A 12,081-nucleotide genomic window follows, 5' to 3' on the forward strand; every position below is an offset into this window, starting at 1 on the left:
TGGTCGTTGCTTGCTCCCTTTTTCTTCCCTGTGTGAAGAAAGAGGAAGCTATTCGTCACTATTGTGGGACAGAAGCAGGAGGCGAAGCAACGGGAGGGAAATGTGATTTCCCCCGGTCTGATGAGGCTCTGGGACTGTGGTGGGGTTGCCAATTGGGCACTTGCCATGGTTCCTTTAATAGCAGCTCAGCTTGCAGACATCGAGATCCATCATACCAGCGATTTATCGCACACTTGGCATTCCTGATATGAGGTTTTGCAGCTCAGTCCTCACATGACATTGTCCACGACCTGCACTCATTTCACCTCTTCCGCTCCATGTTTCGTTTCCTTTTGGAACTGGGAAAGTCTGGATTATTTTCCCTCCCTGCGAAATAAATGCGCTCCTCTCTCTCGGGTATTGGTGTCATTGCATTCTATCTGACCATGCCGTTCTTTGTTGGGTGGGTGGGTGTCTAAGGGCGGTCTCGCTAACAAAAGAGGAGAGCAGGGCGGTTCTCCATTCAACCGTGAAGGGGGAGGGAGAGAGGTCCCATCTAACTCTATGTTCTTACTCCTGAGTAGGCATGACCAGGGGTACATTTTCACCTTAAAAGAAATGCGGAAAATGCACCGGAAAATGCTCCCTAGAACTGCGAAGCATTGCAGTTAAAGACTTGGGATTTTTTAGAAATGGAGCGAGGCACCGGTGCATCTAGTACCGAGCTGCAATGCATGCTCACTCTTCCTCCTCCTCCTCTGTAGTTTGCTAAGTAGGTCCATCGTATTTTCAGTCCCCCAAGTCGGTTTATAAGGATCCTAGGGAAAGCACTGTGTGTTCTTTTTCTCCTCATCCCTTTCTCCTAAATTTTACAGTGCAACAATACTTCATTGAAATGAGGATAGGATAGGTAGACCAGTCCATGGACATGCAAGGGGTTGACTTTCCTTAATCCCTTAAATACACCATTGCATCATTACACCATTCCAGACGACCAGAATTGCATTCAATTGCATTTGCCAGAATGGGGTTTAATGGGGTTTACTCAAAGGTAAGCATGCATTGGATTTTAGGATAACTTGAATGTAAATGCAGTTGAAATCAATGGGATTTATTCTTGAGTAAGGGAACTAGCAGATCTCTATTTTATGAACTGGAGATGCACAGCTTCGCATGATCAAAGGAAAGGAAAATAGATCCTTCACAAATGCAAACATGTGGACTTTGGCATTGGTGGACTATCAGGAAAAGGGTTTAAGGGGGAATTTAAAGTTCCTAAAATATCAAGGGATGAACTGATCTGATTCAATCTTGGTATGCTAGAAGTTCTACTTAAGAGCTCTCAAGGTCCCAAGTTTCATCTCTTTATCTTTACAAATTATGCAGATGTAAGCATTTTTATTAATTTCCATTTTTAAAATTCCTTAAAATCAAGGCATGAACAGATCTGATTCAAATCGGCCTGTCTAAAGCCCTCCTTAAGAGCTATAACCATGCCAAGTTTGATCTCTTTATCTTTAAAAATTATGCAAATGTAAGCATTTTGGTTACCTTGGAGCAAAGGGCCACCTAAAAGATATTAGTTAAAATGAATGTTCATCTGCCCACCCTTTAAAACGAGCAAACAAAGGTTCTGTCCTCCTCTCCTGTAAACCTTTCCAGCAACAGTCTTGGCCCATGCACTCCCCCCTTCTTCCTACAAACGGCCTCCCTTCCTTGGAGTTTGTTTAACATGATCTTATGGGGAAGTATAGTGTGTTTTACCATGCACAGTTTCAGGCTACTGTACTATTGTATTTGTGCAGAAATAAAGAAATATTTTTTTTAAAATAAAACATTACCTGCAGGGGAAAGGAGAACGTAGGGGGTGGGGTGGGAGATTTCGTTGGCATAGTAGCGCTCCAAGTGAAAAGAAACATGAGCTGAAGGAGTGAACAATGCACAGTTGTGAAAGTGTCCAGTGCTCGACTCGCTAAGGAAATGGAGGGAGGAAACTGCAGATGAAAACCAGATAAGGTGTGATGGAGCTCATTAGCAGTTGATAATGGTTATCTGCATGCCGTGAACAGTTTCGTCAGCTGATTGATGGAGATCAGACTGCTGTTAAAGGCACAGGAGCAGGTCCGGCCTGGCTAATCCTGATCAGTCAGCAACCCTAGATTGTGGGTGGGTACCGATAGTCCAGATTAAAATTATTTGGCCAGACAGAGAAAATTGTCTGGATCACTTGCAAAAAAATGAATGTCACTTTCTCAGAGTTTTCAAACTGTTTTTGAGAAAGAAAATCTTGCCTTAGGCATATCGGTTGCATTGAACGGCCTGTAGAATCCCTTCCGGTCGTAAGATTAGAACATAAGAAGAGCCCTGGTGCTGGATCAAACCAAGGGTCAATCTAGTCCAGCACTCTGTTCACAGAGCGGCCAACAAGCTGCCAATCAGGAATTCACAAGAAGGACAGGGTGCCAGAGCACCCTCCCACCTATGTTCCCCAACAACCGGTGCACATAGGCATACTGCCTCGGATACTGGAAGAGCTTCACCCGCTGCTGCACTGCCACTGAAATTTTGCAGTGTGGCAGCAGGGGGGAAAGCCTCTTTTAAACGCAAAGCCAGCAGTTTGCTACCGAATTTCAGTGGCTCAGCATCAGCATTAAAAGGTGACGATTTTGCTTTAAAAGAGCAATTGTCACCGCACCACAAAATTTCAGTGGGAAACTGACAATTTCCCTTTCGAAAGGGGATTTTTACCCCTGCTGTCGTGCCGGGGCAAGCAGGGGCTGCAAAAAAGGCTGGGGGGAGGTGTGTGTGTGAATGTAGCCTAAATGTTGCCTATCCCTGCTATACACATTTACCATGGAGTAAGCACCACTGAACTCAATGGGCCTTACTTCTAAGAAGATACACATAGGATTGCACTCTTAATGATATTTTTTATATTGCTATACTACTGAGCGGTTTCTTTTCTTTCTTTCTTTTAACAAAATCTGTTTTTATTGCAAACATCCTGTGTGTACAAAATTAAAAATAATTGTGCAGAGTATATTGTCCAGATTTAGTAAACCATAATAATAATAATAATAATAATAATAATAATAAAAAATATCTTTTGTTATATTAATGAACTAATAAAATGCAATGTAGATTGCCTGTGGTAAGACGTAGTGTTTGTGGCCATTCTGAGGCAGACAGACCTGCACGTACCAGAGATTTAAAAGAAAACAACACACACATTCCAAGAAACCTGGAGTGGCTGCAGGAGCCTTGCCACTACAAGTAACCGAGAGCCACCTCCTAAAATGTACCATTTCTCAACTTTACAGCTGTTTTTCAAATGCAACTTTGACTATTCTGCTGACTCCAGCAGGAAAAGGCTCAACCGCATTTTGCCTTGCCCAGATGTTGCAGGAACTAATCGCCTGCCTTCATTTGAATCTAAAAAGAATTTGCTTCTGCTGTTTCAAAACCAAAGCTTTGCGCTGAACACGTTTACAGTTCTCCCTGCCCCTCCTGTTTCTTCTCCTGGAATTTGGAATGCAGCCCAAATTCCCAGAATGCAGTTCATCAGGTTTCAGTGCAACCAATCATAATGACCTGATCCAATTATGTTGCATTTCTTTCCCTTTTGAACTCCTTAACTAACCTGTAATTTTTACTCTCACATGCCCAAAGCTAAATGAAGTGTCTGATACACCCAAAGAATTCTTAACCTACCACTGCTGACTTGGGAGTTGACATCACCTAAAGTGACTACCAGAGGGCTGGAACATGGCTGAGTATTTGGGTTAAACAAGGCTATTCAGGTCATAGGAGAATACGGCCAAATAAGGATGCCTACCCATTAATGTACGGAGGATGTAAATCAGTATTTCTCTTATTCAGACATCTTGTAGCCTTGCAGATGTTTTAGCCTACAACTCCCATCAGTCCTAGCAAGCAAGCCAATGGCGAGGCATGATGGGAGTTGTGGGCAAAAACACTTGGCAGGCCGTAAGCTGCCCACCCCTGATCTACACATAGGGCACTGCTGGTATGAGAGCTCACCTATGTGAAAAATCATTTTGTATGCCAAGAGGCCAGGATATCTGAAAGACTGCTCCTCCCACAACAACCTGTCTGTAGTTTATGTAGGGCGACCTTATGGAAAGGAGGGCAGGACTCTTGCATCTTTAACAGTTGTATAGAAAAGGGAATTTCAGCAGGTATTATTTGTATGCATGCAGCACCTGGTGAAATTCCCTCTTCATCACAACAGTTAAAGCTGCAGGAGCACTGCCCTCTTGATCAGATCAACAATTCCACCCTCTCATCTTCTTCCAGGTCCCAGCCGGGTGGACACATGTTTCATGGTCAACCTTGGGGCCTCTTGCTTTGGTCCAGACAATGGTGGCAGTGAGGAGGAGGAGCAAGCAAGTTCCAATGGTGAAGACGAAGAGCAAGTCAGGGACGGAGGGGGGAGGGAATACTTCTTGTCAGTGGGCCCTTGCTGGGCCCACCCATGCCTACTCTTGACACCGGCCTGGCCCAGTTCCATAAGGGCACAGCCCAGGACAGGCTCTTTCAGTGCAAAAATTCAGCTCTCGAACTAAAAGCAGAACACCTTTAAGCATGTGTGAAGGTACTTCTGCCACCAAAAATCAGTTCCTACACATGCTTCTAGCCAAGTAAGCCAGAAAGAAGGGGAGGAGCAATAGCAACTGTGGACCATGGCAATGAGATGAGTAACTCACTATGTTGCCCATCGGGAATGCCTTGCCGAATGGGCCCCAAAACCTGCAACCGGTTCTGGACCTTGGTTCAAATTAAGCCCATTACATAATAATACACCATTAGCAGTGCTTTTGAGACAGTCATATGATTCTCAGCTTTGGTTGCAACCCGTGGGCAGATCTACTAGATCGTGTATGTCATCATCTTCTCCTTTTAGAACACTAGGCTTGCTTCTCTCTCTCTCTCTCTCTCTCTCTCTCTCTCTCTCTCTTTTTTAAAAAAACAACTTTACTCGCACAATCTTAAGTGTGCCGTTGTAATGCCAGCGCTGCTGTGTACATATCTCCAAGAGACAATCTATGGTGTTGGCTGTAATTCTCACATTACAATTGCATACATTACAGTGCAGACATGTCTTTAAAAAGTAACATAAAACCTGCCGCTTAGACGAGATGATTAAAGGCACAAATGGGCTGATCGTAACACTTTCTACACTGGCCAATCAGTGTTTAGGAGAGGGTGTATGAACTGCTGCACTAGGCAATGTCTCTGGCGATGATGTAAGCCAACATTCCAAGGACGTTGCAGTGTCACTGTGGAACAGTCTAGCCAGTTTTGCTTTCTGGCAGGATCTCTGTTTCCTTAGCAGCTATATAACGTACAGGAATTTGGCTGGCAATATCTTTTGCCCCCATCACTTAGGTCTGCATATCAGGAAAAGTTCCACCTGCTGAATTCCAACTTGGCATGGAGCTGTTGAAGGTATGGAAATCATGGCAGAAAAACATTTGGCAACCTGCCACAGCACGATTTGCCATCAGAAACTTTTCAGATTGGGGTTCCTAACACCGATGCAGAACAAGGGGCAACCGCTTGACATGGTTTGTTTCAGAGGCAGACAACCTTTTGGGGCCTGGGGGCACGTTTATCCATTGGAGAAACCCTTCTGGGCACCACCAAAAAAGGGCTTCCATGGGAGGCAGAGCTAATCACAAAGGACTAATAATCTGCCCAAGGCAAAGGTGTGGTCTGAGCCATAACACACCAAACAATTCCTTTGAACCACCGTTTTCAGCACCAGCAGAAACCTATTGCATAGAAGACAAACTTTTTTTCTCTCCCTCCCCTACTCCTCCAGGTGACTCATTCCCCCACCATCTCTTTCTCTCACACACTCTGAATCACCAGCCATAGATGTTTTCTCTCTCTCTCACTCACTCACACACACACATACATACAAACTCTCCCTCCCTCGCATCTTCATTCTCTAAGAACATCTCTGGGCCCCACCATGTGGCACAGTGGCATTCATGGCAAATGAAGATGGCAGTAGCTGAAGGCCCTCACTATGCTTTGAAGGAATCCCAGCTGCAAGGAAGAAAATATGTAGGAGGACAGGGCGCTTTGGCAGGTTGCCTACCCAAGTTTGTTTTATATGCAGGAACACTTCAATTTATTTATCAAAAATGAGTAATTTATATACAGTTCATGCAGTACCCAAAGCAGCTGTGAAATGTGAATTCCAAGTTCCTTTGAATGTTGCACAATCTCACATTTGAAACCAGGGGTGGGCAACTTCTGGCCTTCCAGACATTCTGGACTCCAACTCATATCATCAGTCACCATTGGTTATGATGACTAGGGGGCTGTCTAATTGCTCGGAAAGCCCCAAGGTGGGTGTCCGGTGGCATAGCGTAGATTATACAATGTGGCTGCAATTGTGCACCCTCCCTGGGGCTTTCTATTGTAACTGCAGAGAAAAAAAGTCAAGGACTTACCCCGACTTTTTTCTCCAAAGCAAGGCGAGGAAACACACAAGATGCCGTCAAGTCAGCCCCTTGCCTCTCTCCAGATTCACAGCAGAGGTGTGTCTGGGTGGTGCTTGGTGGAAGGCAAACTGCAATTGGTCACCTTCCACCAGGAAGAGGGTGGATGGAGCTGTAAAATAACCAACTGTGAGTTGACTATTAACCCACCATTGAGGTGCTGTCTGAACACAGCCAAAATCTCGGGGAAAGGTCTAAGCATACCTTGGTGAAAGAAATGCATTCTGTCTAGTCAGATACTGGTACTTTATATGTCCCAGTTCGGATCATCTTGTTCAAATTAAGCACTGGATATAGGGAAATTGAGACTCAACAAATGATCTCATGTGCAAAAATATGTTCACAAGTGACACCAAAAACCCACGTAGTTTGAAACAGCAATTTGTGAAAACACATTGTAGAAAGTCCAAGGAATCTCCCCAACCCCTTCAATTTAAGCTGCATTTCCTATAAATTTAAATGGACTGCTCAAATTATTACAGATGTATGAAATGCAAACATGGCAGGCTAATTATTACTTGTAAGAATGATTACTCCTTAAGATGAGCAACTCAGGGGTGTTAAGATGCTTCAGAGATTTAGAGAGGAATCCTATGGCCCCTACACAGTGTCTTGGGGGTTGGGCATAGGATTGTTTGATTTATTGGCTCTGAGGTTAGAAACACGGCTCTGACCTCAGAGCCAGTAAACTGCATTCTCCACCTCCCCCATAGCTGATGGAGAGAGATCCACATCAGCTACCTCTCCATGCTCGGAAACCTGAGTGCAGGGATGGGGAAAGGGGAGCAGTCCTGGGGGCAGAGAGGAGTGGAAACCTGAGGAGCTGCCTTACACAGCTTTCTATGCTTGCCCCAGCCTCCTTCACCCTGCTCTGAAGCACCGGGGTTAGATGGGCGAAAATGCCCATTTAGCAAAGATGCAAAGCAGCCAGAGCATGAAGGCGAGGATTACCTCCATACTGTGGTTGCCCTGCAGTAGTATACTTGTCATCACATAGGATTGTGACCTAAATTGAATAGAAATGGAACCATGTAGTAAGAAAATGCATTTCTCTAATAAAGAGCATATCCCAGCCTCAACTGTAATTATAGTGTGTAAGGTCCTCATTGGAAAAAATGTTCATCCTCACAATAAGTTAATTTAGCCTATTTTTCCCTAAAGAAGAATAAAAACAATACATTTCATAATAGTTACAAATGTATTACAAACATTTAATCTTTTCCCAGCTAGTTTATTTCAGAATTAGAGCCTTGTGTGGTGCACAGTGGGGCAGTTACTGCAGCTGAAACTCTCCCCATGGCCTGAGTTCGATCCCAGCGGAAGCTGGTTCTCAGGCAGCCAGCTCATGTCGACTCAGCCTTCCATCCTTCCGAGGTCAGTAAAATGAGTACCCAGTTAGCTGGGGGAAAGGTAACTGCGACTGGGGAAGGCAATGGCAAACCACCCTGCTACAAAGTCTGCCAAGAAAACGTCAGCGAAAGCAGACATCCCTCTAGGAGTCAGTAATGACTCAAGTGCTTTGCACAAGAGGTTCCTTTCCTTTCCTTATTTCAGAATTAATTGCCCATCAATCAATGACTTTTGGCCTTTACCCTTGATAGGTTCTCAGTAAAATTACTTTCTATTTTTCACACCCCATAAGAGAAGATACAAAACTTGGAAGATCCTGAAATAACTGCCTTGGACTGAAAACCGATTTAGACTTACCAATAGAAATCTTGAAAGCTTCATTAATCTGATTAAGAGGTAATCAGAAAGGCTTCATACATCTTATTTGCTTCAAAGACTGGTAAATTAGCACAAGAGATGGGGCAGAACTGAAAACAAGATGCAGCTGATGTTGGCTCTCAACAGCAAGGGCCCAAGACTGACAGCTCAATTTGCCTTTCCCAGATCCCTGTGCAGATGAGCCAGACACTCAAGCTGATCACATGGCTGCTACAAAGTCGCGTGGGGGAGATAGTAAATCCACAACGTCCATTAAAACACCATCCAAGCTGTCCACGTTTACAATCTTGCCTGCAATTCCCCCCTCTCTCCCACACCCCCAATTTTAATAGCTTGCTTGCTTGCTCCAGCTTTATCCTTTCCGCACTCTTTTATTTTTAGATTGCCAATATAATACACTGGCTTGCAGAGGCTGCATGACACCAGCAGTGACTGTAACTGGATCCCGAGCCCTTGAGTGCCAGGAATTGCAGCCTCAATCAGCAGGCTGCTGAGGGCACCAACTTAAGGCGTTGGGCAAAACAAACACATCTGAAAAGCTCCATGACACGTCAAGGCCCACAGAAAAGAAGGAAGGGACCAGCAAAAGGGAAAAGAGCTTGAGATGTAGGAGTGGAAATCCATGGCATTATGGTTTGCTGGTGCAAAGAAAGAGGAAGAATTCTGGTATAGCTGGGGTACATCAGGGCAGGGAGTCTTTTTAGACCTGGGGGCATGTTTGTCCATTGAAGAAACTCTTCTGAGCACCACCTCAAAAAGGCTACCATGGGAGGCATAACTACTAGTCAAAAAGGGCTAGTAACCTGCCCAAATGACTGTTCAAGGCAAAGGTGGGGTCTCAGCCACAACATAACAAGCAAGTCCTTGGAACCACCAGCAGAAACCCATTACATAGAAGGCAAACTCTTTTTCTCTGCCTGCCCTATTCTGCCTGGCGACTCATTTCCCCCTCATCTCTTTTTTTCCTCTCTCGATCACCACTCATAGATAAGTGTTCTCTCTCTCTCTCTCTCTCTCTCTCCACCCCCAGCTATCCATTTATATTCTCTCTCTTTCTCTCTATATTCCCTACAGGGCCCCACCATGTAGTCCAGAGGTATCCATGGGAAATGAAGATGGAAGCAGATGGAGGCCCTCACTTTGCTTTGAAAGAATCCCAGCTGCCAGGAAGAAAATACATGGAAGGGACAGGGCACTTTGGCGAGTGCCAAGAAAGGAGTCTGAGGGCACACTGGTGCCCATGGGCACCATGTTGCCTACACCAGGGGTAAATGTTTTGGACTAAAAATCCCATCATCCCCAGCCAGTATGGTCAATGGTAAGGGATTGTGGGAGCTGTGGTCGAAAACATCAGGAGAGAAGTGGAGTGCCTTCCCCCGCCGTTGAGCAAACCACATTACCCTGAGCATTGGGACTAGGGATGAGGATGCAGACAAGAGATGCTGGATGTCCCTCTAATTGGCCGGTATTATAGGGCCCAGAGATTGCTGGAGCTTTGTATGCAGCATCTGCTGCCTGATGCAACAGTGGAGGGGAGGGGTTTAGAGAGTACACCAGCAGGCTACGCTGTTACAGGCAGCACACTCAACTGAGATGCAGGAAGTACACAATTCAAGGGTTGTATTTTCACTGTCAGATGTTAAGGGAAGCAAATACCAAGTCATCGGAGATATCAAAGGAGCAGAACCTGGGAGCAAACCGGAGCCAGGGTATGCATCTATGCACCCTATTAAGGCCACCTGTGCATGCAGAAGTTAATGTTGCAAACAGATCCAGTAAAGTCCAAAACTCCAACCAGGGTATCTAGAAAAGCAATTCACGCTTTATATGGTATAGGCAGGTAGCACATAGCCGTCAGGACAAGTAGCCATTGATAGCCTTCTCCAGGAATTTATCCAAACCCCCTTTTAAAGCCATCCAAATTGGTGGCTATCGCTATGTCTTCTGGTAGTGAATTCCATAGTTTAACTCTGTGCTGTGTGAAGTAGTACTGCCTTTTACCTGTCCTGAATCTTCCATCAATCAGGTTCATGAGATGACCCCAGGCTCTAGTATTATGAGAGGGGAGAAAAATGTCTCTCTATCCTCTTTTTTCACATGATGCACAGTTTTGTATGCAACTCTTCCTCCTCTTTGAAGCGATGTGGTTTTGACATTGGCGGGGTCATTTTGGGTGTTGGAGCCTCTCACCATGCCTCTTCAGTGTACCTTCAGCATACCTTCTTCAGCATACCTTCACAATTACCCTTCCAATTAGCACCATTTTAGCAGAGTGGGGTCGTCGTCCCCAGTCTTTTAATTTGCCTTCATTAAAAATAATAATAGGTGCCTTTAGGTGCAAACTTTAAAAGTTATTTTTAAGAAATAAAAACACTACTAATATGACATGCTTTGGTGCACTGCTGCTTGCCCACCTATGCAACTATATCATACTGACTAATGTGAATGGAAAATATTTTGTGGTCCTACAAAAATAATTATACCCCCAGAAATGTGAAGACTAGGGAAAGGCAAATCTCTCAAGCTCAAATTCCACTCAGGTTTTCATTTTTCCAGTACTACATTCATTCCATCCCAATTCTGCATCAGTGTTTTGTTTTTAAAAAACTATGTATTTAAAAGTATGCATTTTCTGCAGTGTAGGCATTTTTGTGTAGTGAATGCATTTTGTGCACATTTCTGTATACAGTTTTTGCAAACATGTGTAGTTTGTGTAGATTTGTTTTGATTTTTTTTTTGAAATATATGCATTTTTAAACACCTTTTTGTTCCAAAACTTCAAAAGCACAAACTACAGACATGTATGGATTTCAGTGGCAAACTGGGTTCTGGTTCGTGTTGAGGTTAGGGAAGAACAGATTTGGTAAGTTCACACTGAAAATCAAACTGAACACAATTCTCATTCAACCGAGTTGCAATTTTGCATGTAGCAAACAGCAGAAAAGAAATGAGTGGTGCAAAAAGCTCTCATACAGGGCACGGTGGAGAAGCGGTTGCCAGCTGATTATATAGACTGATGTAAGGATAAGGTGTTCTTTCTTCTTTTTTAAATATCCGCATGATCTAAGGACAAGTTTCCCTGAAACTGTTTTCCATTACAAAATGAATGCCATTCTTACCATTTAAGGACACATTCACAAAATCACTTCACCACATAAACTGAATGGATTGGATCCAGGGGGAGTTAGTCATGCTTTAGTCCAGGAGTGTACAATTTATGGCCCTCCAGATGTTTTGGATTACAGCTCCTATCAGCCCTAGTCAGCATAACCAATGGTGAGGAATGATGGGAGTTGTAAGCAAAACATCTGGAGGGCCACAAGTTGCCCACCCCTGTGTTAGTCTCATTAAAATCAATTGGACTTAGGTTACTCTTGCCCCATTGATGCCATTGGGACTCAAATGTGTGACTACTTTACTCTGGATGCACCCCATCATTTCCCCTGCTTGTGACGATTCATGCTTTTGGCAAACCGTTCCTCTGAACTATTTACCATGAGCAAAAGCTGCCATTTTGCTTACCACCAAAAACCTATATCTGAACAGAGTGGTGGGTCACCAAAGCTGCCTATTTTGCTTGTGGTGAGTGACTCAGATGACCACAAGCAAAGGAAAAGCGGCAGATGTTATGCACTGGTCCTCATGCTTTGGACTAAAATGAATTTAGCCTTTCCTTCTGCATTCTGACCGACAGCAACTCCTTTTTGCCAGATACAGTCCCATTTAGAAGCCTGACAATGCAATACGATGCTTGTTTTCTCAGAAGTACGACTCACAGTGTTCAGTGGGGCCTACTCCTTAATAAGTGTGTTTAAGAGTGCCTCTGAAGAGAAGAAATGGG

At 44.2% G+C, this 12,081-nt stretch overlaps 1 protein-coding gene across 1 annotated transcript in view; it reads left to right on the plus strand.

Moving 5' to 3' along the window:
- The window catches only part of MKRN2 (makorin ring finger protein 2), a 202,759-nt gene that overhangs the window by 108,623 nt on the left and 82,055 nt on the right, over nt 1-12,081 (plus strand). The window lies entirely within an intron of this gene.

The sequence above is a fragment of the Elgaria multicarinata genome, chromosome 3 (genome assembly GCF_023053635.1).
Source record: "Elgaria multicarinata webbii isolate HBS135686 ecotype San Diego chromosome 3, rElgMul1.1.pri, whole genome shotgun sequence".
Taxonomy (NCBI): domain Eukaryota; kingdom Metazoa; phylum Chordata; class Lepidosauria; order Squamata; family Anguidae; genus Elgaria; species Elgaria multicarinata.